Below are 7,317 nucleotides of genomic sequence, written 5' to 3' on the forward strand. Positions count from 1 at the left end.
AATGTAACTCACCTTGAGCTACTACTGAAAAGGGTGTAAGCAAAATCTAAATGAATAAATAAACCTAACCTGTACCTGTGGGGGCTTTTTTGGACACAACAGTTCTCCTAGGATAAGCAGGATGCGTCAGCCACATATAGGTGACATCATCCGACAGCTCCCATTGGACGGAAAAAGCTCTCCAATAGTGGAGAGGCTTTTTTAAAAACCCTCTAAGCATATGTTGAGTTCCCCCCTCCTCTATAGGTAGGAACGCCCTTGTACCTCCCCTTCCTTCAGTCTGTTTGCCTCCGTTCCCAAAGTTCGTTTTTTTTTTAAATTTGCTTCCCAAAGAAAAGATAAGAAAGAAGTCATACCTGAAATCATGCCGGAGAAAGACAAAAACAGCTTCAAGAGGTGCCCTGGCTGCAACAGGAAGATTGCACCCTGGACCCACACGATTCGTGCGTCTGGTGCTTGGGGCCAGATCACAAAACTGTGCCCACATGTCTCTGCGCGCACGCAAGCAAAGGAAGCGCACCCTCCGGGACTACCTGAAGAGAACGGGCACAGCGGAGCTTCCAACCATGTCCCCTGAGCCTGTACGTCCTCCCGAGCAGCTGCAGGTTGCACAGCATATGCTTTTCCCCTTCAACACCGCGCCAGACTGCCGCGATGTGAGAACCACCCCCACCATGCTTCTGCTCACTACTGCGGCCCTCCCCGTCACACCTGGAACCAGCCGCACCTCCTGCTCCAACACCAGGCAAGTCTCCACGCTTTGCCCCCGGGCCTGCCGCAGCAGAACTCATCTCCCAGCTCCTGGGCCTCACGGGCAACCATGCTACAACTGGAGCACCTCCCATGCTTCAGGGAATCGCTCTGGACACGCTCCAGAAGGCTAATTCCCTTCCTGCCCAGCTTAGGCAACCCACAGAGGAAGGACAGCTTCGGCAGCCAGTCACAGACCACCACACTGTCTCCATATCAGAAGCACAGCAACCAGGCCCCGCCCTCCCCCTCACCGCCATCGCCTCAGCCAGGTGCATCAGTGAGCTACAAGCGCTCGTCAACCACCCACCCTATACAATATTTCTCCAAGACCAGGCAGTGCTGAGAACACACCCTAAATTCCTCTCTAACCTGGTGTAAGCTTTCCACCTTCACCAATCCATCATCCTCCCTGCCCTCTATACAAGTCCCAGTGACAGATAAGAGTGACACCCCCCTGGACTGCGTGAAGGCCCTCAGGACCTACCTCAACAATAACAGATCAGAACTGTCTCACAGCTGTTTGTGTCCTATGACCCCAACAGACCTGGTCTGCCCCTCACCAAATGCACCCTCTCCAAATGGATAGCACAGTGCATCATTTTCACCTACGAAAAGGCTGGCCTACAGTCGCCATCAGGCACTCACGCCCACCAACTCAGAGCCTTAGTCACCACTCTAGCACGCCTCCTCTCAGCACCACTGGAGGACATCTGCAGTGCATCCATATGGTCCTCCATTCACACCTTTGCGTGGCATTATTGCCTCAACAGAGTCCTTCAACCGACCTTCTTCTGGCTAACAGTACTACAAGCCGCCCTAAGGACTGAGCAGTATCCGACACAGGAGCCCACGGACAACAGCAAGGACTGGGAAAAACACTGGGGACAAGACAAACTATCTAAACAAACACTCAATACTGCATGATGCCCAATCCGGATTCCGGTCGAACCATAGCACAGAAACTGTACTAGTCACCCTTATGACCAAATTTAAACAAATAATAGCAACCGGGAACAATATACTCCTCCTACAATTTGACATGTCAAGCGCCTTCGACATGGTCGACCACGAAATCCTATTACACATACTTGAATACTTCGGCATTGGAGGAAATGTCCTAAGCTGGTTCAAGGGGTTCCTAACCATGCGCTCGTATCAAGTCACATCACACTCAACCACGTCCAAGGCATGGATACCTGAATGTGGAGTCCCACAAGGATCACCCCTCTCACCAACTATTTTCAACCTAATGATGATCCCTCTAGCAAAACTCCTATCAAACCATAACCTCAATCCACATATATACGCTGATGATGTGACAATATATATCCCTTTCAAACAAGACATCAAAGAAATCTCCAACGAAATCAATCAAAGCCTAAACATCATGAACACATGGGCAGACACATTCCGTCTGAAATTAAATGCAGAAAAAACTCAATGCCTGGTACTCACCTCCCAACACAACACCAACGAATTCAACGCGATAAATACACCAAACCTAAACCTTCCAATCTCAGAAACGCTAAAAATCCTTGGAGTCACTATCGACCGCCACATAACACTTGAAACCCACGCAAACAACACAACTAAGAAGATGTTCTACTGCATGTGGAAACTGAAAAGGATAAGACCACTCTTCCCAAGATTCGTCTTTCGTAACCTAGTGCAATCCCTCGTCCTCAGCCATCTGGATTACTGCAACTCATACGCAGGCTGCAAAGAGCAAACAGTGAGGAAACTTCAAACAGCCCAGAACACAGCAGCCAGACTCATCTTCGGTAAACCAAAATATGAAAGGGCAACACCACTACGAGAGAAACTACACTGGCTTCCGCTGAAGGAACGCATCACCTTTAAGGTATGCACACTAGTCCACAAGATTATTCACGGCGAAGCCCCAGCCTACATGTCCGAGTTGATTGACCTACCACCCAGAAATGCTAGGAGATCTTCCAGAACATACCTCAACCTCCATTTCCCTACTTTCAAGGGCGTGAAATACAGACGCTACACGCGTCAACCTTTTCTCACACGAGCACGCAACGTTGGAACCTCACTGCCACGCAGCTTAAGAGCGATCCACGAACAAGCATCCTTCCGCAGATTACTGAAGACCCATCTATTTGAGACAATTTACGGAAAAAACCAAACACATAGAGCCCACACTCACTTACATAAATGCATCACGCATCCACTTATGATCTCTCATTCCCCTAATTCCACATTACTCATACATATACTTACAGGAATATGTACACCATGTGCCTATGGGTCTTAACACTGCCCTTAAGCTTCCCATTGTCTCCTCCCAAACTCTCCCTGTTAATGTCCCATTGTGATATTCCTAACGATAATTCGATTATCTCGCATAACTTGTACAATGTAACCCATAACCAATTTGTAAAACTGTATTCTCATTATTCATATCTTATTGTAAGCCACACTGAGCCCGCAAAGAGGTGGGAAAATGTGGGATACAAATGCAAACAATAAATAAATAAATAAATATACAGAACCAGAACTTACCACACACTGATCTAAATACACAGTTATTACCTACACGGTTATGTTACATGTGGTTGCATGTGGCAACCAGTTATCCCCTTGTTGTAAGCAGTACCACGTTGTTGCAGGTCATTCTTGATAGTCAGACCTACCTGTTCCAACCCTAGGTAATTCTCTTCACCAGGTCGTTAGAACGAGCATTCAATAAAACGTTGCATTTGAACCAAACACCACCAGGTCTCCTAATCTTCCCTTTCCATATCATCATGCCGATCAATCCATAGACTGGTGGGTTGTGTCCATCTACCAGCAGGTGGAGATAGAGACCAATCCTTTTGCCTCCCTATATGTGGTCATGTGCTGCCGGAAACTCCTCAGTATGTTCCCTATCTCAGCAGGTGGTGGTCACACACAGCAGCAGCTCTGGCTAGGTCTCCAAGCCTGATTCTTAGGTTTTGTTGAGTACCTGGGGTTGAGGGCTCTTCTTGAGCAAGTGCAAACCTGGTGGTGCCAGGTCCCTCCTTTTCTCCCCCCTCCCGCTGGCTCTGTTAAAAAAAAAAAATTTTGAACGTCCTTTAAGGGCGTTTATTTCAACGTTTATATCAGCGTTTATTGCAGCTGCTCACTGGGACTCCAGGTTCATTACAGCTCAGAGCGAGAAGCAGGTAATTTTACCTTTTATAGCGGGCAGGGGTTCCCCGTTCGGTCTCCACATGGCTTATGGCGGGGATGCGGGGGTTTTAAAGCCTGACTCGCCTTTTTTGGGCATCAGTTTGGGAGTCCAGGTCAGTGTCCGGTTCTTCCTCCAGTGCGGCGGGTTTTTCCGCCATAAGCGCCCATCCCCCGCTGCTCGTCCCCCCCCATTTTGACGGCCACTCTGCTCGGACGGCTTCTTCTTGGGCCGCCCTCGAAGTGGGAGACGTTAATGCTATGGTCGCCCTTGATTCGGGCGATGGCAAGAAAGCGGCAAAGTTAAGCGCCGTTCTTCCCACGCGGATCCTTCTCGGAGTTTCGCGGCCGGAACGCCATTTTGGAATGCGCAGCATGTTTCTCCCCCACTCTTGCGAGCGCCGGTTGAGGGTGGTCTAGAGCCGTGGCCCAGGCTGGCAGAAGTGCACAATCTAGGGGTTTCTCCCCTGAGTTCATTTGCTGCTGCATCAGGCTTTTCTTATGCTAAACGCTGCCCCAGCTCCCCCTCTGATCAAGGGGTTGAGGCCTCTGGAAGCAAACGCCCTCGGGTGGACTTCCAGGCCCTAGAGGACTCTCTCCTCTGATGTAGATGAGGGCAGCGTATCTGAGTTCTCCCAACGGTCCTTTGGGGATTCCTTGGAGGAGACGGATTCCCACTCGGATGGAGTGGATGACCCCTCCGCAGCACGGATCTTTTGCTCAGAGGATTTGCCCAACCTGTTAGTGCAGGCCATGAGCATTTTGTAGATTCCTCTCCGGAGGACGACTCTCCCTCAGCCTCTGTTGGCTCTGCCATATGCTGGGGTCGAAGCGCCCGCCTAGAACCTTCCACGTGCATGAAGCCATGCACACCTTGATTTCGGCTCAATGGGGTTTCCCAGAAAGCGAGCCTTAAAGTGGCTAGGGCTATGTCCCGCCTCTATCCTCTGCCTGAAGGTGAACTGGAGGCCTTTCTGGGCCTACCTTGGATTCTTTAATCACTGCGGTGACTAAGGAAACGGCGTTGCCGGTGGAAGGTGGCACAGCCCTAAAGGACGCCCAAGACAGGAGATTGGAGGCGGCTTTAAAGTCGTCCTTCGAGGCGGCTGCTCTAAGTTGCAGGCCTCAATTTGCGGCTCCTATGTGGCCAGGGCGTGCCTGACGCTTGTGCAGTGGGCTTCCCCCTCGGATCCTTCCTTGAGGGCTGATTGGCCAGCCCTGGAATCGGGCTGGGCCTACTTGGCAGGCTTGCTGTATGATGTCTTTGAGAGCCTCGGCTAAAGGTTGGCTCAGACAGTCTCGGCGGTGGCTTTGGCTGAAGCATTGGTCTGCTGACCACGCCTCTAAGTCTCGCCTGGCTAAGTTGCCTTTTAAAGGCAAGCTGCTCTTTGGGGTCGAGCTGGACATGATTGTGACCCGATCTCGGCACGTCTAAGGGTAAGAGGTTACCGGAGGTCAGGGCCCGGGCCGTGTGGCCCGCCCCGGTTCCTCCAAAGGACGGTTTCAGGAAGCCCAGTCGGTACGCCCGGGCAAGTCGGCTCCTCTGCCCCTTTTCCTTCATAAGGAATTTCTCCCCCAAGCAGCATTCCTTTCGCAGAGACCGCCGTCCCGGAGGTGCCATCCCTCCGGTACTCCCCCAGGGTCTCGTACCCAATGATGGGGCGCTGGTCCATGGCCCAGAGCAGATTGGAGGACGCCTATCCTCGTTTCTGGGCGAGTGGACCCAGGGTAACTTCAGATGCTTGGTGGCTGGAAGTCATCAGAGACGCTCTACAAGCTAGAGTTCTGCCGACCTTAAGAGACGGGTTTGTGCACTCTCCCTGCAAGTCTCCGGTCAAAGCTGTGGCAGTGCAGCAGATTTTGGACAATCTGATCCGCCTGAGTGCGGTCGTTCTGGTGGCCAGAAGATCAGCTTGGCAAGGGACGTTTACTCCATTTCACTTTGTGGTACCAAGAAAGGAGGTTCTGTACGGCCTATCCTCGACCTCAAAGGGGTCAATCGGGCCTTGAAATGTCCGGGCCTTCCGGATGGAGACTCCTCCGCTCTGTTATAGCGGCAGTTGCAGGCAGGGGAGTTCCTGGCATCCTTGGACATCAAGGAAGCTTACTTGCATATTCCCATCTGGCCTCCTCAATCAACGCTTTCTGCATTTTGCAGTTCTGAGCCGACACTTCCAGTTCAGAGCCCTCCCGTTCGGGTTTGGCTACTGCTCCGCGGACCTTCTCCAAAGTAATGGTGGTCATCGCGGCCTTCCTACGCAAGAAAGGAGTACAAGTCCATCCTTATCTGATGACTGGTTGATCCAAGCCCCCTCTTATTGCAGAGTGCGGCAGAGCTTCAGTCCGGGTGATTGCTCTTTTGAGCTCCCTGGGGTGGATCATCAACTGGGAGAAAAGCCAGCTGCGCTCCGACTCAGTCCCTGGAGTATCTGGAGTTCGATTCGACTCCCAAGTGGGCAGAGTGTTCCTGCCAGACAATCGGATTGTCAAGCTTCAGGCTCAGGTGGACCAGTTTCCTAGCAGCCTCTCCTCTTCGGGCTTGGGACTATGTGCAGCTGTTGGGCTCTCTATGACGGCCACGATGGAAGTAGTGCCCTGGGCCAGGGCCCATATGAGACCTATACAGCTCTCTCTGCTGCAGCGATGGACTCCAGCTTCAGAGATTACGCTGTGCGCCTTCCCTTGGATCCAGCGGATGCGCAAGGCGCTGAGCTGGTGGCTGAGGTCAGACAGCTGTCTGCAGGAATGCCTCTTATGACCCCAGAGTGGGTTGTCGTCACGGCGGACGCCTCTTTGTCGGGCTGGGGAGCCCACTGCTTGGGTAAGGACAGCGCAGGGCCTCTGGTCCCCTGCCGAGGCAAAGTGGTCTATCAACCTCCTGGAACTCAGAGCCATTCGGTTGGTGCCTTTGGAGTTTCTCACCGGTCCTGGCGCTGAAGCCAGTACAGGTCCTGTCGGACAATGCCCACGGCCTGTGGGCTATGTCAATCGCCAGGTGATGGTACCAGGAGCGCCCCTCTAGCCAGGAGGCCATGAAGCTATGGCCTTGTGGGCGGAAGCAAACATTGGAACAGCTGTCGGCGGCCCACCATTGCGGGAGTCATGAATACTTGCTCAGTGCGTTCTTGGACATCACGAAGCGCTGGGGCCAGCCGAGCTAGATCTGATGGCTTCATCAGCAATTGCCATACGTGCCACGCTTTTTCAGCAGAGGACGAGACCCTCGATCTCTGGGAGTAGATGCTCTTCCTCCAACAGTGTGCCGACACATGAGCTTCTCTATGTGTTCCGCCTTGGCCATGTGAGCAGGGTGCTAGGCCCGGGTGGCCAAAGCATCCGGGCGGATAATCCTGGTGAGTCCGGATTGGCCAGACGTCACTGGTATGG

The sequence above is a fragment of the Microcaecilia unicolor genome, chromosome 1 (genome assembly GCF_901765095.1).
Source record: "Microcaecilia unicolor chromosome 1, aMicUni1.1, whole genome shotgun sequence".
In the NCBI taxonomy this organism is placed as follows: Eukaryota; Metazoa; Chordata; class Amphibia; order Gymnophiona; family Siphonopidae; genus Microcaecilia; species Microcaecilia unicolor.